The sequence below is a fragment of the Crocuta crocuta genome, unplaced genomic scaffold (assembly GCF_008692635.1).
Source record: "Crocuta crocuta isolate KB4526 unplaced genomic scaffold, BGI_CrCroc_1.0 scaffold141, whole genome shotgun sequence".
NCBI lineage: Eukaryota > Metazoa > Chordata > Mammalia > Carnivora > Hyaenidae > Crocuta > Crocuta crocuta.
The window spans coordinates 3274455-3296768 of record NW_027527951.1 but is presented as its reverse complement, the minus strand read 5'-3'; positions in this window follow the sequence as shown (position 1 = coordinate 3296768).

Below are 22314 nucleotides of genomic sequence, written 5' to 3'. Positions count from 1 at the left end.
GCCTGTGGCATCCTGGTGCCTACGGACCCAGGATGCTCCTTGTCCCACTACTAGAGGCCCAGCCACCGGGGACCTTCAATTGCCCATGACCATGCCCCTTTTCTCACTTTGAACCTCAGGCTCACCACTTCAGGCTGGTTTCCTTGCCCTGGTAAATCTCATTCATATACATGCCTTAAAACTTACGATGCACGTTTCATATGATCCCTTGTGACTTTATTCCTTAGAAAGTTTTTATGTCTATTAGCTCATTGGCTGTTTGGAAAAGACAATATTCGGCAATGATCACAGAACATCTGGTTTCTAAACATAGCCCTACTATTCAAAAGAAGAAGAAACCTATGTGCTTCACTTTACCTTAATTTACTCATCTGGAAAAACAAGAAATAGTCACAGCTTTTGCTCCCTCAATCAGGTACTATACGGATAAAATGAGATATATACGTAAAAGAGATCTGAAGGTTTTTGGTAGGGCTGATATCAGTATAAAGTGAAATTCCACATGAAATTAATGTTAGAACCATCTCCAAGAAATATTTTTAAATGTGTGTGATGCCTCTTTATGTCAGATGCCTGATAAATTACAGCTTTCAGATCCAAGTTAGCCGAGCGGTGGGAAAGAATCGTCCCTCTCCCCACGCCTCCCACCCCCTCTTTTCTCCTTGCCTGAAACATCTGGCGGCCCTTTGTAGTTCTGGATGATTTGATTTGGAATTCATTAGTAATAATTGATGTGTTTTCTGGAATTTGTTTAAACAGTTAATCGTGTGGTGAGTAGCTAAGCCAAAAAGGATTGTTCAAATGGAGCCTGCCAACCTGGTAGAAGTGAGATGGGCAAGGACTCAATGCTTGGTGCCTGGGGGTCTAGAAAGCTCTGTAGTCCTGCCCCCCACCCTACCTGGCTGTGAGGGAGGTTGTCCCTCATGAGGGAAGTTTGGTGTCTTTGTAGTATTTTTAAGAGCTCCCATTTGGCAGAGAAATGAGGAGAACAGCCAAAGATATTTTTGGCTTTTTTTTTTAAAGTTTGTTTGTTTTGAGAGAGAGAGAATGCACATGTGCACTAGTGGAGAAGGGGCAGAGAGAGAGAGAGAGAGAAAGAGAGAGAGACTTCTAAGCAGGCTCTGTTAGTGAGTTAGGTAAGCTGTTAGTGTGGAGCCCAACTCGGGGCTCAAACTCAAGAACTGTGAGATCATGACCTGAGCCAAAATCAAGAGCTAGGTGCTCAACTGACTAAGCCACCCAGACCTCCCCCCCCCTTTTTTTAAAGACATTTGGACTTTAATGACTGTAGGTGATGGGGTCACCCTAATTCATAGAGCTAGGAATTAGCATTTGAAAAGTTAAAAATCTGAAAATCTGGAGGAAAAGTGTCTACACAGGCAACCCTATGCAGAGTGGGGAGGATTACTCAAAGGCAACTCTGGGGAAAAGTTCGTCAACGTTTTCTGGGCCTTGGACCCCTACAAGAATCTGATGAAAGCTATTGACAGACGTGTGCCCACATGCACAACGTGTTCGGATGTGTCTGTGTGTGAGTGTTTGTGTGTAAGTCCATTTGGCACACAACTGCCGGGGGTTTACAGACTTCCTGAGGAGCATTCAAGGACCCAAGTCAAGAGCCCCTAGAAAGTATGACGGTAAAAGGACAAATACATGTCAGTTATGAATCTCTCTGCCGTAAGTAACAGAAAACCCATCTTTTCTTATAAGCCAAAATTTTAAATTATTAGAGTAATGGGCGTAAAATCACTCTGTCAGATTGTTATAAAAGTTTCAAAATCTGTACTCTTAACTTCTGCACCATCTTGTCAAGGGTCAGTAACCAAACTCTGCAGCTGGCCTGGGTCCACGAGCTGTGCTGTGTAGCCAGCCCTGAACCAGATCACAACTTGCTTATTCAGGGATATCACTCCAGACATTCTACCTTCTCTCTACTGAACCGTCTGTTTTTCCCTCTCTACTAGGTAGCTATCATAAGCATTCATGCATACTGGGGTTTTTTAAATAACTTTTTAATGTTTATTTATGACAGAGAGAAAGAGAGAGAGAGAGCAGGGGAGGTGCCGAGAGAGAGGGGAACAGAGGGTGGGAAGTGGGCTGTGCACTGACAGCAGAGAGTGTAATGCAGGGCTCAAACTCAAAAACTAAGAGATCATGACTGGAGCCGAAGTCTGCCACTTAACTGACTGAGCCACCCAGCCACTTCTCACCCATACTGTTAAGAAAACTCAGTTCAAACTGACCTAATCATGAAGGGGGATTAATTGATGCTATGTTCGTACAAAAACCTGTTGAAACCTTTTAAAGGTTATTTTTTAAAAAAATTTTTCAGTGTTTATTTTTGAGCGAAAGAGACAGAGCACAAGCTGGGGAGAGGCAGAGAGAGAGAGGGAGACACAGAATCTGAAGCAGGCCAGGCTCCAAGCTGTCAGCACAGGACCTGATGGGGGGCTCGAACACACGAACCTTGAGATCATGACCTAAGCCGAAGTCAGACGCTTAAATGACTGAGCCACCCAGGCACCCCTTAAAGGCTATTTTTTCCCTAAATAGTCAGCATTCTTTCCCAAAAATTAAAGTCAGCTTTTCATATAACAATCATACTAATACCATACTTGAGAACATGTAATGATAATTCCTTAATAGCATCTAATATTCTAATTTCCCCCAATCATTTCCCCAATGTTTGTTTACAGTGGGTTATTTTCATCAGGCTCCAAATTAGGTCCACATGTTGCATTGTTTGCTCTGTTTCCCTAGACTCTTATAATCTTCAGTAGCCTCCCCTCTATTAATACGCACATGCTCATTTTCCCCCATGCCACTGACATGTTGAAAAGATGGCTTAGGTATATTGCAGAAGTTTCTACATTCTGGATTTCTCGCCTGGTGCCTTCATGATGTTGTTTAACCAGCTCTTCTAGCCTTTCTATGTCCTATAAACTGCTAGATTAGATCTAGAATCTTGATTAAATTTGAGTTCAAACTTTTTGGTAAGATAATGATGCAATGTATTCACAATGCATGATGTTGGGGACATAATGTCTTGTTCTCTCACATTTAATGAGATGAAAATTGATCAGTGGGTTCAGTTGATGACAACTTGATCCCTCCTTTGTACAGATCTACTTCCCCATTTGTGATCAACAAATCTTCGGTGAGTTGATACTAAGTGCTATCATGTATCAAAGAAGGTTACCTCTGCAATAACTGGCTAAAGCTTGAGTTTGTGTAACTTCTTATGGGAATGCTATTTCTTTTAACTTCCCCATGTGTAATATTTCTGCACAATTTCCAGCTTCCAACCCCCCAGGAAGTATGATCAATATGGAAATTCCTAGACAAGGCTGGGTAGTTTCTGCTTTAGGGTGAACTAAGTTTTTGCAGTGTGTTACACTGTTACCCAGCCCCCATTCCCCTCCTTGAGTGCACAGAACCTGGACATTTTTGAAAAGATTGGTGACACTGAATATTTGGAAGCATGCTTTCCATAAAGCAGCAATAGTTGTTAAAATTCAAATATTTTTCAAGTTTTCATTATATTTCATAGTTATTAATATTTGCTCGCTTTCATCTCTTTCTTTTTTCTTCACTGATAGAAACTCCTGTTTCTTTTTTTTTTTTTTTCCTTTTGCTTTCAACCAAACATTATTGCCATGGGAAGCCATTCATTATGCATATATGCTCCCAGAGGTTATAAATTGATAGATGATATCGTGGAAACACTTGAAAGACCCAGCTGTTGATCCTTTTCACTACAAACGCTGGGGAGAGGCAATTTATGTTTTACTGGTTTTCACCCCATTTGAAGTAGTTAAGTTTCTTTTAGAATTCTGAAAACATGCCCTTTCAACTTTGTGAAATAAGGTATAACAATAGGATGAGTCGTCACAGATTATGGTTTCCAATTGGGTTATCGAAATAGAATGTAAGTAAATAAAATAAAAATCTTGGAACTATATTAAAGACAAATAATAGTACCATTTGTAAACCTCTGACGAACAAATTTACCATAAATCTTTACTAAATGTCCTTTCAGATGCAAAAATCAGCATTCTTGAAGTTTTCTCAATACATAAGAATTATAGGAATTTTGGTTTTGAGGCATCTGAAAGTCATGGAGTCTAACCATGCATCTTATCCACGACTCTCAGGTTCCGCCAAATAAAGGACCTGCCTGGCACATTCCTCTACTTATTAAGTACCTGACCTCTAGAGGGACTTTGTGGGTAGAGAGAATAGGAAGAGTACAGATGAGGAATAAGACTTCCTTGAACAAAGTGAGATGATGCTAAGAGTCATATCAAAACACAGTGTGCCCTGTAATACCCGACAGGCATTTTTACTTGGCCATTCCCTCCTGCCCCTCCCCCAACCTGTCCATAGTGACACCTGTTACAGCACATGCACATAATTGGTCTTCTGTCTCCACGTATGTTCTGAAAAGCGTCATTTTGCCACTCAAGTAGTGTTACATTGACCCACATTCCCCATGGAAAGGGGATCTCAGGATCTAAATCCTGTAGTAGTACTTGAAACAACACTGAAAGCAGAATGGGCAAGGCTGTTTTCCCAGTTTCTGTTCTCTTGCGTCTCCATCTGGTGTTACTGAGAATAACTCTGAGGACTCTGGGACTCCTGAGAGCCAGGAGGTGGCTTGCATGTCCAAGTCATTTTCTAGCCCACTCAGGCCGCACTATATCCTTGAGCATGGCCGGTGGGCAGGGCAACGTAACCTGCAGACATGGCCGTCTCAGATCCTGTCAGCCAGGGGGATGAGGAGGTGGAAGGGAGTGACTCTGAGCCAAGCTGCTGTCACAGGGGGATGGGAAGGAGATGACAACTGCTCTCCATTATGCCACATAATGCCAACCACTTTGGGACACCCTATACTTCTCTCGGGCTTGGGATGATGTTTTTGTTCCAAGGGAACAAGACTATTATTCTCGTTCACTGACATGGAAAGTTATGGCTCCCAATCGTGCTTTAGGGCTTCCAGGGGCTCTTTCTTCTTTCTTTTTTCTTCTTTCCCTTATCCTTTCCAATTTGTTTTAATTCCCTTACCTCTTTTACTCCTTTTGTTCTTTCTTGCCTCCTCTCTCTGCCTCTGTCGCTCGCTCTCTCTCTCTCTCTCTGTCTCTAGCTGGTGTCCTCTACAGATGGGTGAGCATTCTGGGCATTGATCTAGAGACTGAGATAAAAGTCTTGCAGCAGCATGAGGAAGACCAAACAGGGGACTAGGGTTCAGGAAACCTGGATTCTCTTCTTGGCTTTGTCATTATTATGTGTGACAGACAGGCTAAGATGAAAGATGTAAATGTGCTTTGAAAATGAATACAGAGCACAATTGTCTATTCTTGCCGAGCCTCTGCTCTCACAGCGAGGGATGCCCAAAGACAATAAGAAATCTGTTCAATCACCCGTTGTTGTGCCCGGCAGTGGCTCAGAGGCTCCATTCAGCACATAGCACTATTTTTGAGTTTAAAAAGGCCCACTTATGGCAAGAAACCCTGAAGAATGTGTGCAATACCAGACATGCAATGAAACATGAGAGTATAGTAATTCCTGAGCTTGGTTTAAGATCAAGATCAATGTTGTCATTCTGAAGTCACTCTTCCATTTAGCTCCATGCCAAGGATTACTGCCACGCTGAGTGATGGGGCCACTGGATCGAGCTCTGTACCATGAAAAGCATAACACAGACAGATGTTGTTATCTCTAATTACACTCTTGAATGCGCCACTCCTGATCTCTCTGATACGAGCCTGTCTCCAAACACATGCTGCAGGGAAAACGAGCCACGTTTGACAAACCGCTGTGCGCATGCTCGGGGTGATCATTGGTTCACTGCCTCCGTGCTTTCAAACCCGCTTTTCGCTTCTGGGTTTCTCAGCCCGAAGGATACAAAGGATGGTCAAATAAATCAGACGGGACACTCTAGAAGCTGAATGACTGGGTGCAGTTGAGGGCTCCGATGAAAGAAAGCAGAGGTGCTAAGTATGGTTTCCAGTCCAGCTGCATCGGCATCTCCTGGGATCTGGACAGAAATGCAAAATCTCAGGCCCCACCCAAGACCTACTGAGTCAGAAACCGGAGGATGAGGCCCAAGAATCTGTATTTTATCTTTTTAAGTTTATTTATTTTGAGAGAGACAGAGAGAGAGTGCGCAAGAGAGGGGCAGAGAGACAGAGAGAGGGTGAGCAAGAGAGGGGCAGAGAGACAGAGAGAGGGTGAGCAAGAGAGGGGCAGAGAGACAGAGAGAGGGTGAGCAAGAGAGGGGCAGAGAGACAGAGAGAGGGTGAGCAAGAGAGGGGCAGAGAGACAGAGAGAGGGTGAGCAAGAGAGGGGCAGAGAGACAGAGAGAGGGTGAGCAAGAGAGGGGCAGAGAGACAGAGAGAGTATCCCAAGCAGGTTCTATGCATGGTCAGCACGCAGATGTGGAGTTCGAACTCACAAAACCATGAGATCATGACCTGAGCAGAAATCAAGGGTCCGTTGCTTAATCGATTGAGCCCCCCAGGCATCCCAAAAAGCCTTCCAGGGGTCCTGATGCATACTGATTGTATCCTTTTCCCACTGCTTGTAACCAATTACCACAAGTCGGTGGCACAAAGCAACACTACTGTGTTGTCTTGAAGTTCTACAGGTCAGAAGTCTGACTCGGGTCTCGGGCTGAAATCAAAGGGTTGTCCGGCTGCGTTCCTCTCTGGAGGTCCCAAGGGAGGACCATTCCCTTGTCTGTCCCTGCGACTACCGGCTGCCTGCATTCTTTGGCTCAGGGCCTTTTCCTCCATTTCCAAGGCCGAGAAAGCGGGTCCGTCCTTTTCACTCTCATGTTCTCTAACCCATCTTCCACTTTTAAAGACTCATGGTTATTTTGAGCCTACCCAAATGATCTCTCATCTCACCTTAAAGTCAGCTATTTAACAACCTAGGTTGTACCCATCCCTGTTGCCACACCACATGTCATAGTCACAGGTTCCAGGGACGTCCAAGGCACGGACAAGGTGTATGGGGGGTGGGTAATTCCGCCTCCTGCCGTCCACCTTCCAGCCACCAGAGTTCCATGTCTGCCCCACAGCACAGTGCACTCACCCCACCCGCCCAGGTCCCCAAAGTCTCAATGCGTGACAGCCTCAACTCAAAGTCCAAACTCTCACTTAAATCTCAGCAGCTCAAAAGTTCCCAGTCTCATTATCTAAATCATCCAACTAAGATACAGGTGAGGCTCTGGGTGTTATCCATCCTGGGACACAATTCCTCCACAACTGCAGGCCTGTACAACTAAACATACAATGGGAAGAGAGGCATAGGATAGTAGTTATCGACAGTTTTAAAAAAGGAGAAGAGGAGGGGAAAGGGGAGTCACTGATCCTAAGCCATCTTCAAAATCCAGTCGGGCAAACTTCACTTGGTTTCAGGACCATTTTGGGTCAGCCTGCTTGTGTTTGGAGCCTGACTAGCTGTATCAGCCTGTTTCCTGAATTCTGGAGGGCCCATAGGCTCCTCTCATTTCATAATCTCTCTGACCCTTTCAGTCCAAGCTGGAGGAGTTTGTGCTGGTGTAAGATTCCCAGGAACCTGTGGGTCTTCCGTGTAAGTCATGGTGACTCACTGCATGAGACAAGAAGATGCTCCCCCAAATCTTTCTCAGATAACCTCATGTCCATTTCTGGCTTCCGCCGAGTTGACTGATAGGATCTACAAGCCCCACTTTTCATCTACAATGAGATTTTTTGTGACCCAATGTTCTGAATGTTTAGTCTTTCTAAGGTGTTATTAAGATGTTATCCAGCCAATCTCTCAGGTTTTCCTCCAGGGCATGCTTTCCTGACAGAGAGTCTCTGTCTAAGCATCTTAGCAATCTGGGTAAGCTGAGAATTTTCCAAATCGTCACGTCTTGGTTTCTTTTGGTTTAACTCTTCTTCCTTCAATTTATCTCATCCTTCTGACATTTTACTTAAGTGGAGAAACCAAGCCACACCTTCAACACCTTCCTTGGAAACCTCACCCATGGCCCAGTGTCATCGCTCCCTAGCTTTACTTTCCATGTGAGTGCAGGACACAATTCCACCGAGCTTGCTTCCCCTAGATAGCATGGCTTCCCTTTCCTCTAGTTTCCCATAACACATTCTTTATTCCTTATTTATGCTTTCTATACCGTGTTCCTCACTTGCCCCTAAATCTTTACTAGCAGAGCCATCAGCATCTAAAGGTCTACCGACAATCTGTTCAAGGCCATTTGGACTTTTCTGTCCATGCTCCTCAAAATTCTCCCAGCCTCAACCCATTGCCCAATTTCAAAGACACTTCCACATTTTTAGGTATTTGCTACAGTGGCACTCCCACTGATGGCACCAAAATTTCTATTCATTTTCAATTTCTGCCATAACAAATCACCGAAAATTTAGTGGCCTAAAATAATACCAATTTCTTATCTAACAGTCCTGTAGATAGAGTTTCAACAAGGGTCTCAGTGGACTGAGGGGACAAGGTGTCAGACTAGTCAGCATTCTTTGGACTTAGGCTTTGATGTGGAGAGGTTAAAAATGTGTCTACCACCGCACAGCTGGCACGACAGTGGGACATTTAGCGCAATGCTTAGGGTACAATAGGAGTTTAATAAATATTCATTGTAGGGAGATATGACTATAACTTTTAGTGCTGGCAAAGAAAAGATTGAGATGTAAACATTCAGAGAACTCAAAGAAAAATACAAAGGGATAAAAGCAATTAGAATATGATAACTACAGAAGACATAGATGTTCCAACATAAGAATAATTGGCATTCCTGACCTAAATAGCCTGATAAATGGATCAGAAAAAGTGTTCTAAGATATTATATAGGAACGTTTTCCTGAGTGGAGGATAAAGTGAGTCTGGAAATCAAAGGTTCACACCATATGCCAGGAAAAAATTATACCAAGCAATCATAATGAGAAATACTCTGGTTAAGTTATTAAAACTCAAGAATTAAAAAAAAAAAGAAACCTTTAAGCATCCATGAAGAAAAATAAAACTATCTACAAGGGGGAAAATAGGTATCTCAAATGTTTCTGAAATAATATCTAATGGTGAAAGATAATTGAACAGTGTGTGAAATTCTGGGACAAAATGTAATTCAAGCATATTATATCTGGTCAGATTATATTCAGGAACAAATGCAAAAAATAAATTTATGTTCCTTCCATGCAGTGGTAAACTATGTAGGTTTCCAAGTATAAAGCAGCTCTCTATGTCTGATCAGAACATTGTTCTATTAGTAAATAATCTCCAGGGTGTAAAGTTAACTGAAAAAAAGGTGTTAACCAATAAACATAGACTAACAACGTTAAAGGGGTGCCTGGGTGGCTCAGTCAGTTAGGCGTCTGACTTTGGCTCAGGTCATGATCTCACAATTCATGGGTTCGAGCCCCACGTTGAGCTCTGTGCTGACAGCTCGGAGCCTGAAGCCTGCTTCAGATTCTGTGTCTCCCTATCTCTCCACTTCTCCCCCAATCCTGCTCTGTCTCTCTCTCAAAAATAAATAATAAACGTTAAAAATGTTTTAATAAAAATAAATATATATTTTAAAATAAATATTCTAATTTATTTAAATCTTAAAAGTTGTTATCATGGGACACCTGGGTGGTGCAGTCAGTTAGACATTGGACTCTTGATCTAGGCTCAGGTCATGATCTCATAGTTCGTGGTTCGAGCCCCACATTGGGCTCTGCACTGATGGCACAGAGCCTGCTTGAGGTTCTGTCTCTCCTTCTCTCTGCCCCTTCCCCACTAATGCTCTCTTTCCCTCTCTCTCAAAATAAATAAATAAACCTTAAGAAAAGTTCTCATCACAAGAAAAAGTTTTATAACTACATGTGGTGACAATATTAACTAGACTTATTATGGTCATTATTTTGTGGCATATACATATATCAAATCATCATGTTGTACACCTGAAACTAATATAATGTTACGTGTCAATCATACATCAATAAAAATATGTTTAAGAGAGAATAAATGTAAGAGACAATCTCAACATGAGAGAACTGTTAATATTGTTTTTATGACTTTTTCTTTAAAAATTCATTTGACAAAATTCAGGTATCTTTATGAAAAATCCAAATAACACAGAGATGGAGAATCTGTAACCAAAGCACCATTGTTGAACATTGTTCCATGTAAGGATAAATTAAGACTAATACTTGGGGTATTTTGGATTGCAAAATGGAACATAAATGTTATGAACTCTGCCTAACAAAATACAAATAACATACACCACAAAGTCTGGAGCTGGGATTTGAGAAGCCGGAGGACATTTTCATGGTAAAATATTGATATCGCCTAAAAATTCTTTTTTTGCCTAAAAATTCTTAGTGTAAATAAAAATAAAGACTCAACTGAATGGCATACTAGACCCACTTTGAGAAGGTTCATAATATACTTGAGGGTTTTTAAAAAATTTTTTTTAATGTTTTATTTATTTTTGAGAGAGAGAGAGAGACAGTGTGAACAGGGAGAGAGGGAGACACAGAATCTGAAGCAGGCTCCAGGCTCTGAGCTGACAGCACAGAGCCTGACGCGGGGCTCGAACCCACGAACCATGAGATCAATGACCTGAGCCGAAGTCGGACGCTTAACCGACTGAGCGACCCAGGCGCCCCATACTTGAGGTTTTAAAGGATTTGAGTAGCCACAGTAAACAAATGGACAGCATTTCTTAAATTAACTATGGAAGACTTTTTCATAGGATGTTTCATGGAACACATCTCCGAGAATGCAGCACCGATCACAACAAGTGCAAGATGAGAACCATCAGGAATTATGTAAAGAATTGGGGCTATTTGATCACAAAAAAAAAAGAAAGAAAAAGAAAAAAGAAGAGAGAAAGAAGAGAGAAAAGGAAAAGAAAAGAAAAAAGAAAAGAAAAGGAAACGTAGAGCAACCTTCTGCCTCAAGCATAGGAAGGATTGTTGTAAGTAAAACAGTATAGAGTTGGGTTCTATATACATGAATAAAACCAGAAGAAAAAGACTACACCATCCAATCAAGTATTTCTTGAATGTTAATCATCTTCTCAGAACAGTGTGAACAGCACAGAAGGTGAAGGAGTAGAAGAAAAGATCCACACTTAAAACAGTCTCCTGGGAGATAAAATAAGCTTTCTGAAACATCAGTGTAAAAACCACATGAAGCTTCGTAATTGAGTGTCACAATTGGTAGTGAAAATGACAATATGACAGAGGCTGTGGGGTAAGGGGGAGTGCCGTGGCAGCTGATGGTACTATAAACTGGTTCTATGAGGTAGTTGGGTGGGAAGCAATATTCTCATAGAAGTTCTAAGCCACCGACAGAATGCATGTCAATGTGGAAATGCTCTTTTGGAAAAAGTACTACTTTTGCTTCTATAAAGAAAGGAACAGGGCTCTTTATCCAGCAGTTGGTAAGATGTTCAATACAAAAGGCTGAAAACCATAGCCATAATAGCCATCCAGAGAATATTGTTATCGATCCAAATGATCAATTCCTAAGAGCTTCCCCGCTGAGAGCATAATACTGCAGCAAATGGCAACTCAATGCAGAACACATCCTGAAGTGACAATTTCCTTTGAAAATATGAATCCAAAATGGAAATACTCACTGGGAGCCCTGAGATTACAGGAGACTTCAGTGGGGAAAGCACTTTTCAAAAGAAAGTACAAGATTCTGTATCGCACTATGGATGTTTGTTTTGTTTTGATTTGATTTTGGATCTAATCAATATCCTTTACTGGAGAGCAGATGTTCGGTAGGAACTGGAAATAAAAAGTTCAACCAAGGGTGTCACTTGCTTTGTGTTGAACACACATAGTCAAAACAAATAAGCAGGAAAAGGCCTCCAGAGAGTCTTCCCTTTATGACTGCTTTCTCCAGGTGACATGAAACAAACAGCCTCCCACACCAATGGAGCCCTGCGCCTCTTGGGAGGCGGCTGCGAGAGCTCTGCAATGCGTGGGCTGGAAGCTTGCAGTCTCTGACAGACTGGAACAATCCCAGAGAGGAGGATGGGGGGTATGGCACTGCGTCCTCAGAAGCTGCTTTTCTACTATGTGAGGGGGTGAGGGGCCTTTTATATGGAGTTTAAATATATATATATACACACACACCCAACTCAAATGGAAATTCATCAAACCTCAAACTTCTTTTTCAAAGGACTCTTATAACATGTCTATTTACCTTGTTTTTTATAACTTGTTTTAAAATGGCTGTTTACTGGGACGCCTGGGTGGCTCAGTCAGTTGAATGTCTGACTCTTGATTTTGACTTAGGTCATGATCCCAGGGTTGAGCCCGGTGTTCAGCTCTGTGCTGAGTGTGAAGCCTGCTTAGGAATCTCTCTCGCTCTGCCCCTCTCCCCAGCTCATGCTCTCTCTCAAAAAAAAAAAATAAAAAATAAAAAATAATAATAAATAATAAAATTATTGTTTCTTGTATCACCTTTTGAGTATATACACCTCCTTCAGAAGACTGGTGTGAGTTGTCTAGGGGCAGGAATATATTGTAATACACTTGGGGAGTTCAGAAGGGACACTCAGAGTGGCCGGGATGGTTTCTTCTGAGAAACACTAAAAAAAATGCCTTAAAACCCTTCTGGAGTTGGAAATCCCAGTGAAAGCCTTGTCCTCCTCACCCTGGGCAAGGGGTTGCAGCTCACTCTAACACACGGTTTCCTTTTTATGAAATCTTTTTCAGAAGCATTGGATTGGGCCATCGACAAGTCAGAAACTGGAGGGTCTGAGATTTTAGCCTACTTGAAAGCTAACAAGTTAGTCTGCCACAGGTTTACAGGAGACACAATAACTCTGTGTCAGAGACAAAGAGCATCTATTACTCAGAGCAAAGCAGCAGCTAGAGCGATATCTTGCTTTGGTACCCAGAGTGACGAGAGCCAGATGTCACCTGCACGTGCGGTGGGGTGTATCCGAGCAGATGAGCTCTGAAACTAGGAACATCTGATCTCATATAGGGCTGCTGGTAAACTTCCCATCCTCTTAGAATTTCAGCAAATCTCTGGGGAGAGGAAGAAATGGGCTTTATCTTTATTACTGGGATGTCTCCAGAGACAGGGAGAAATCTCTCTATCCTGGAATGTCCCTTTATAACAACATGGGGTATAAATGCCTTTGCTCAAAGAAGCTGGACCCTGCAGGAATGTGAGGATTGCATAGATAAGTGTCACTCAGCATTTGTTTGCTTGTTTAAAGCCCTCAGTGGTTTCCCTCTGTAATTAGAATAACATCCAACTCTATCTTGTTGTGGCGCAGGAGGCCCCGCTTGATCTTGTCCCTGCCTACCTTTCCAGTGTCATCTCCTTTATTTCCATGAGGCTCTAGCCACACTGGCCTTTTTATTTTTNTGCCCCACACACTGGCCTCTTTAGCATCCTTGAAACATCCCAAGTTTATTTTCACCCCAGAGTCTTTCACTTGCTGCTCCCTCTGCCTGGAACACTATTCCCCGGGACCTTCCCAGGACTGACTTGTGCTCCTCACCTAAGTGCAGCTCAAATGTCACTGCCCAGAGAAGCCTCTCTGTTCCCCAACACTCGTCCCTCTGGACCACATCACCATCTCTGTCTTCAGAGCCATTACCATTATCTTCTGTTTAGGTCTCTGTTTTTGGGCTGTCTGCCCCGACAAGAATGTAAGGTCCGTGAGAGTAGAGAAGTTGATTTGTACTCGATTTTTAATCTAGTAGCTAGAATAGTATCTGCCTTGTTTCATTCTAAAGATTTGTTGAATGAATGTTGGATCTATGAAGTGGGGATAATCATAGTTATCCCATAGAAGTCTCGATAATTTAACAAAGGCAAACATGTTTTATAAACTGTAGATATATTAATATGGAATTCAATCATACAAGGATTGAGGGGAAGGCCTCACACCAGGGTTAGCCCCACATTGTTCACTAAATAGTCATTAGTCTACTCCAGAACATAGCATCCTCTGGCAGAGGACATAAGTCAAATACACAAAACTCATGAATCCGTGGGGGCCTCATGTGTAAGTCCATCTTACTTTTGACCGATTTATGAAAAGCTATGGAAGTGCATAAATGAATTTGATGTAGCCATACGAGAATTTTTTAAATTTCTTGAGAGTTTAGCCCAATATAGGATTAGACACCCAGTAAATATACATTTAAATACATTAATTATACAATATGTAAATAAAACTACTCTGGGGGCATAAAGATTATTTCTCCTTATCTAACAAATGCTTACTGAGAACCCTCAATCCGGCATGGAGATTTCCCCGTAATCTGGCTTGGACCAGCCAGAATCCCCAACATCGTCTTTTGCTCTTCTTTGTCTCACACTATACTCTAGACAAAACTGACCTGCTTTTACGGCCTGACCTTGGTCTGCTCTCTCAGACTTCCCTTCCTTTATTTAACCTATGCTCACTGACCGGAAAGCCTTGAGCACACCCATTCACCTGCTCAGGTAGGGCTTCACTTTGCCAGGAGGCACTCCCTGATTGATTTGCAACCCCCCCCATGTTTTCTGGGGGTGTGCCTTTCATCAATGCTCCCTGTATATGTCTCAGTCATTGCACTTACTGTGTTTTATGATTTTCTGTTTACGTATCTGTTTCCCCCCATGTACTTGCCTCTTCTGTGATAGACTACGTTTGGATATCCAATATTTAATCTGTTATATGACAGAGTAGGTGCTCAAATAAGACTTGTTGAAGGAAAGAAGGAAGGGAGGGAAGGAGAGTTAATGAATGGATGGAAAAAAGAAATAAGAAATAAAGGGAGGAAGAATAATTTTTATTATTAATAATAATAGTATTATATAATATATCATAATATATAATATATAATGATAATATAATAAATTGGTTAAATAAGGTGATAAGAAAATAGAGACATAACCCACTTTGATTCTGTCTTGGTTAAAATTGAAAGAAATTATAGGTGAGGATCAATTTGATACCTCGGGGACAAATTCTGTTATGTCAAATACTAGTCACTAATACAGAGATGGGTTGAAAAACATTTCCATTCTAGTAATCTCCATAGTACAAAGAGCAAAGAAATAAGACAGGAGAGAAAAATGATTTATTTGTATTTAAAATATATGAACCATGGCCATTGCTATGTTTCCTAAAAAATATGAAGCTTCCTGAGATATTCACAAGTTCTTCAGGGGCCTTTTCTTTCTGAGATGGTCTTAAAAGTTAAATATAAATTTTCTAGAATGTAAACTTTAATCACAAAGCTTGTAGAACAGTGAATTGTTTATTTAATCTATAGAGTACATTTGTTTTAGGGACTGGAAATTGTTCACTTAAACAATATAACTGGTTTCTCTCTTTTTTTTTTGTTGTTGAGGTAAAATTGATATATAACGGTATACAAGTTTCACGTGTACAACATAATTCGATGTTTGCATACAATAAAGTGATCACCACCGTAAATCTAGTTTCCATCCATCACCAGAGAATTGAGCCCCTTCACCCATTTCACCCACCCCTAACTGCCATCTCCTCTGGTAACTACTTTTGGTTTTGTTTCCTTTGTTGGTTTGGTTTGTTTGTAAATTAACTGTTAATCTGATCCATCATTATATAAATTGTGTGAAAATCTTTAAAGAAAATCATTGGGGGGGGCTGGGTCTAGTTTTGCTATATGCCAATTTTGTAATACATAATAAACATGAGAAAGTTCTAAGGCCAATTCAAACCCAAACACATAAGCCCAGTATTTTTGAAAGTATATTATCCCTTATTCAACCACACACTATTATCATGGGTCCGGTTTCCTAAGCACTGCTGGAGGTCCAGTCTTATAGTGTCTCTGGTATTAAAAGATAAAACGGAGGCCTATTGACATTTTTAAGAGTTCATTTGATCATTTATGGACTCAAATCAAGGTCCAGAAGTGGTTAGGAGCGCTGGGTGGGCAGGAGCCATGGGAAAGACCTATAGAGAACTTTCAGAAGCAAGGAAAGGAAATTATTTGGCTTCAGTTTAAAGCCCTATGGACTAGGGGCGCCTGGGTGGTTTAGTTGGTTAAGCGTCCGACTTTCGCTTAGGTCATGATCTCGAGGTTCGTGGATTCGAGCCCCGCGTCGGGCTCTGTGCTGACTGCCAGCTCAGAGCCTGGAGCCTGTTTCAGTCTGTGACTCCCTCTCTCTCTGACCCTCCCCTGCTCACGCTGTCTCTCTCTCCTAGAAATAAATTTAAAAAAAAAAAAACATAAAAAAAGAAATAAAGCCCGATGGACTGTTTGTGATTGGTTGTCCTTAGCATTTTGATTTTCTAACCTTGAGGCCTTTACAGACTGAGATGCTGGTTTGCTTACATGGACCAGTCGTGTTGGCATCAGAGTCACCTTGGTCAAATGGCTTCTTGTTTAATTAATTTAGCACTAGATAGAAATTTCTTTCAAAATCTCACAGTCTTCATTTATGTTCTAACTTTTTAAATGTAAAAAATAATACAACTATCTTCTACTTTACCACAGTCTGAATTTCCCAAACATTGGGAACAATTTGTTGTTCCTTGATCATTTTCTCCATTTCAGTAATATTTTCCCCTTTCCTCTTAAGGAAGAGATTAAGGTTATTTTCCATGTTATGACTTGGCTCCTAATAACCGAGTATTCAAGAGATATGGTACAGGGCAGAGGGCGGGTGAGAGACCCCAAGAGCAGGCCCACATTCACTGTCTAATTGCATCATTGTGTCCAAAATGAAATGGCTTCTCTTCAGGACGCAGGGTCAGGTGGCAGCCCAGGATTTCCGGGCACAGGTACAAGGAGACACCTAAGTGCTGAGCTCGGAAACCTTGATGAGGCAGGACTCTGCTTCTGCAGAAGGTTTAGCAGATGCGAGGCATGACTCACCTGTGCTGCGGTGACCCCCTGAGACAGCAGCAGGCCCAGGCTGGGGCGCCGACTTCCGGCTGTGTTTAGAGCCATCGGACGAACAGCGGCGGTTGTGTGAATGACAGACTATTCAGTTGGAAGTGGCCTTAGGAAAAATAAACAAAGCCCAGCTGTATTTCTAACACCTCAGCTCCTCAGTAGAAGGGGAAGGCCGAGCTTCATCATTCTCGCCTGAAATTAGTAGAGTTTTAAGATGTCGGATGTATTTCTTAGATTTAGGAGCAGGAATAATACTGCTATGAGCTGCGGTTTACTGGAGGCTCAATCTGTGCTACAAACTTTGCGTTTGTTTTCTCAATGAATCTCCTCAGCCACCTAATGAGTGCCACTATTCCCATTTTATCAGGAGGTAAGGTTATACAGTAATAAATGGCAAATCCAGGATCCAAACTCCTAGTCTGTCCGACTCCGAAGCCCTAGCCCAGACCATGGCCTGTGGCAGCTGCCAGGTTTTAAGCCAACTGGAAGACAGGCACATCTGCTGAGGGAGGACATGCATCTGCCGGCCAGCCTTGGAAATAAGCAGTCACCAGTACCCTAGCTCAAGGAGGCACTCCCCAATGTTTGCCGAGGAGCTGAGTATTCACGAGTGAGGAGGAAACGGTCAGAGAGTAATCTGTAACTGAATGGAGCAAATATGGCTAAGGGAGCTGAGGCTTCTCAGGGCAGTGGGCAGGGAACAAGTGATTAAGAGCCTTTTCTGCAATGCTAGCAGTTAGGACTTCTGTGCCAGTGAGCAACTCTTGAAATTATTTAAACAGTGGAGGGGCGCCTGGGTGGCTCAGTCGGTTGAGCGTCTGACTTTGGCTCAGGTCATGATCTCACAGTTTGGGAGTTCAAGCCCCGTTTCGGGTTCTGTGCTGACAACTTGGAGCCTGGAGCTTGCTTCGGATTCTGTGTCTCCCTCTCTCTCGCCACTCCTCCCCCGCTCATGTTCTGTCTCTCTGTCTCTCTCAAAAATAAACAAACATCAAAATTCTTTTTTAAAAAGAAATTGTTTAGGGGCGCCTGGGTGGCTTAGTCGGTTAAGCGTCCGACTTTCACTTAGGTCATGATCTCGCGGTTCGTGGGTTCGAGCCCCGAGTTGGGCTCTGTGCTGACTGCCAGCTCAGAGCCCGGAGCCTGTTTCAGTCTGTGACTCCCTCTCTCTCTGACCCTCCCCTGCTCACGCTGTCTCTCTCTCTCTCTCCTAGAAATAAATAAAACATTAAAAAAAATAAAATAAAATAAAAAAGAAATAAAAAGAAATTATTTAAACAGTGGAGTAATACAAATAAATTTGTGTTTTGGAAGATCCCCTCTTGGCACAATATGGAAGGTCAACTGAAGGTGAGTCATGATGGTGGCAGGGAGGAGGCAGAATTGGTGGGATTTGGTGACTGGGTGTGTGAGGGAGATGGAAGAGGCAAGGATGACATCCAGGTTTCTAATCTGATGGGATGGGTGGCTGGTGGTACCACTCACTGAAATAGGAAACAGGAGAGAAGAACGTTCTTGATGATGTGCTTAGAATTGGACATGTTGGGTCTGAGATGTCTGTAGGATATTCAGGTGAGTGATAGACAAATCTGGAGCTAAGGAGGGAGGTACAGTTAGAAAATGAGAATGTGGAAGTCACTAACTTACTGTGACACATGAAGTCAGCAATATGGATAAGATTGTCCTAGGAAAGCCTAAGAAATAAGAACAAAAGCCTTGGTCTAGACCCTTGAGGAATAACAATAGTTCAGGGATGCACAGAGGAAATGAGCCATGAAAAGAGATTGAGAGGGAATGGCCAGAAAAAGGAAAACCAAGATATGTTATTCTAGAAACCAAAAGAAAAAGTGTAAAGAGAACTTGCCCACCCATCTCAGACATGGCAGACGGGGTCAGTAGACATGGCAGACGGGGTCAGTAGATGCCTTCTGTACTCCCTAAATCACCTGTCAAAGCCTTTACTGTGTCTTTTAGTGTTTGTTTACCTGTGTCTCTTCCTCAGAGGTGGACAAGTCTTTCAAGGTCAAGGGCTGGTTATTTGTCACTGTATCCTCAGAACCTGAAACTTGTCCATTGACTTAGGCACCTGAGAAAAGCTTCAATGAAGTGGTGGCGGTGGCATTCTGGTTGGAGTAGACTGAGGAATGAACGGATGAGGAGGAATTTAAAATGTTAAATCTCAGTTGTCCAAGCTGAGGGAACAGAACAGAAATGTGGGTGAAACAAACAGAAAGAGATAAACCCAAAAGTGATATTTGACTTTTAACAGAGACTCCATAGAAAACCCGTGTTCTTTCATAGATGCAGACAGTCCATCCCCCAGCCCCAGCCCTCCTCTGATGTGGCCCTAATGCCAGCACCTGAAACCTGCCCAGGAAGAAGAAAGAAGGAGACAGTAGACACCTCAAAGGGGATGAGCCCTTGCTCTGTGGTTGAGAACTGACTAATATGAAAGGGGCCTAAAAAATGAAGCTTTATGTAAGGAAAGTCTGCTGCTGTAGATAACAGATAATCATAAGTTGTATCATCTCTATTTTCATGACAAACAGAAGGCCTGAATGTTTGCACGCCAATAAAACATCCTCATGCATTGAAGATTAGTGTACTTTGATTTTGGATGAATGCCATTCAGAAAACATTTCCTTTATGAAGGTGTCATTATAATAATGAATGTTTTGCACTTGGGGAAGTGGTGTAATATTTGGAATGTTCAGCCAAAGGGAAAAAGATTAGTAGCTAGCTCTAATGACTTCTGGAGAACATGAGAATTTTCGTTTCTTGAGTCTTCTTTTTTTTTTTTTCCACCCAAAGTCAAATGAAGGGTGGCGGAAGGAAAAATGGAAAACAAAAACAAATGACTGGCTTGATCATAATAATAACAAAAGTATTTCATGTACATAGCAATTTGTTTTTAAAGTGCTTTGACACACATTAAGTTGATTTGGTGTATATTTATAAATAAGCCATAATTAAGGCAAGTTAGCCTCTGATAATCCCATAAAAGAGATGAGGAAACTGATGATCAGAGATAGCTTCATCCTTAGCAGCACCATCCCTTTGCATTGCCCAGGCCACCCTCAGCCCTTCTCTCTTTTTTCTCTCCCTCACTCCCTCCCTCCCTCCCTTCTTTCCTTCCATCGGGCACAGAGTACTCTGCCATGTGATGCTATGATATAATAAGAAACGTATATTTTGGCCTTCATTCCTGGCTCCTAAACAGTCCCAGAGCAATCAAGGTGAAAGGATCACATTTTTTGTCATAAGATTTGGTTTCTGTCCCCAGTTCCTGAAATAGTTCTGGTTCAATAAAGAAAAAAAGATTGTCTTTTCTTATTCATTACAAGCTTCTTTCGCCCCAACTGAGTTTATATTAATGAAGTGACTTTTCGAAAGTCCCTAGAGGCTGGTTTCCAGGGGAAGCAACCTTATAATTAGAGAGTTGGAACTTTCCGTGCCCCCCATCACCCCCATTCCCACTCCGGGGGGAGGGGGAGGGGCTGGAGTTAACCACTAGTGGGCAGTGATCTAATCGATCATGCCTACCTAATGAAGCTTCCCTAAATAAGAAACCCTAACTGAAGGGGTTCAGGGAGCTTCCGAGTTGGTGAATACATGGAAATGCCAGGAGAGTGGTGGCTCCAGAGGGGTTGTGAAAGCTCCACGCTTCCCCCATATCTTGGCCTATGGGCCATATGAGAAAAACCCCACATGTTCATGTTAGATGTAGGGGTAGTAGTAGTTGTAGTAGTAGCAGCAGTAGAGGTAATAGCAGAGGTAGTAGTGAGAGAAATGGGGTTTTCGTTTTAGTCATGTGCTATACAAGGCATCAAATCTAATAAATAGCTCTTACTATAACCTGTGCTCCCAAGTTACCTTAGTTTCCAATAGACATTCTTCCTGGAAGAATGAGAAGGCTCATTCATAGGAAGATGAGAGCTGCCTGGTGGCCCAGGACAGGACTGCTGGGTCCACTTCAGAGCTCTTTGACCTTGGGCCAGTTAATTAACATTTGTGTGCCTCAGTTTCCTCACTAGTAAAATAATCCCTCCTTTAGAAGGTGGTTAGAAGTATTACAGGAGTTAGTATCTGTAACTCATAGACCTCATTTAAGTGTGTGTTCAATAAATAAATGAGCTGGATAGGCTCAACATTCCTTTGCGAGGGAAGAATAACTCTTTTTTCCTTATTGCTCAGCAACTTGTTCACACAATTATAACTGATCTCCAAATACACGGGAGCAAGACATTCACTTTATTGCTTCTTTCCACCATCCAGAAGAAATTCCATAAGTGAAAGAGTTTATGAGAACCAAATATATATCACCAAACATCTTTTATAAGGGCTCAGATCCAATGCCTACTTAAGGAAGAAAGGCTGCCTCTCTCCTCGGGCGCACCCTTTATTCAAGTCCCAGGGGACATTCCATATCTGAAATGTAGAAGTTAATGATTCCCAGAGACCACTTTTTGAGATTGTTGAAGTGAATTCATCAGTTTATGCCATTTGTGGGTGGGTGGGAAGATTTCACAGTTTGCTACCAGTTCTTTCCAACCGCTGGAGAAGAAGAATATTCACTCCTGGATGCTTCTTCTAAGGTCATGAGGTCACGGTATAATTTTTTTCTCTTGTCCTTACAAGGAAATCTGCAAAACTTTCTTCAGACAGCAAACCAAAAATAGTGACATGGAGAAAGAGTCACATGCCAAAGATGTGTCCTCCCCCCACCCCCCTTTATTTCATTTATAGTAAAATCTTAAATCTTTGAAAGCCAGTTTTGCACATTCTTCTCCCCGGATAGACACTGTTTATTTCAAGTTGTAATTCATGCTGCACTTACACCCTTGTGTTCAGGTTATCTTGTTTAAATATTCTTTTCTGGTTGTTTTTATGTGCCAATAATTTTCCAGAAAGTTACACTCACCTCTTTCTGTCTCTGCCAAATTTTGCAAGATTTCTGCAGTCTCTGAGAGAGGCAGCAGTGGGCAAAACGCCATAGGCTCTGAGGGCAAAAGACATGAGTTCAAGTTCTGGACCCATCACTGGCTTTAAGCCTTGGGGAAGGCATCTGCCGTATCTCCTCACTTATGAAAGAGAGTGATGGTGCTGGAGGCTCTGCTTCCTTCCTCACAGAGCTATTGAGAAGATCAACTTAAACCATGATATAGAAACACTTGAAATCTCTATTTCAAAGTAAGTTACAATTATGCTGCAAGCATTTTCCCTATACCGATATTTCACAATAAATAAAGTTAAAATAATTGAATGTGAAAAATATGACATTTATAAATTGTTACATTTGCAAAACAAAAGATGTGTATTCAAATATTAGGATCCTATTTTTATATATAAATATGTATTAATAAACATATAGACACATGTATATACACATATATATCTATAGATATATAGACATAGATGG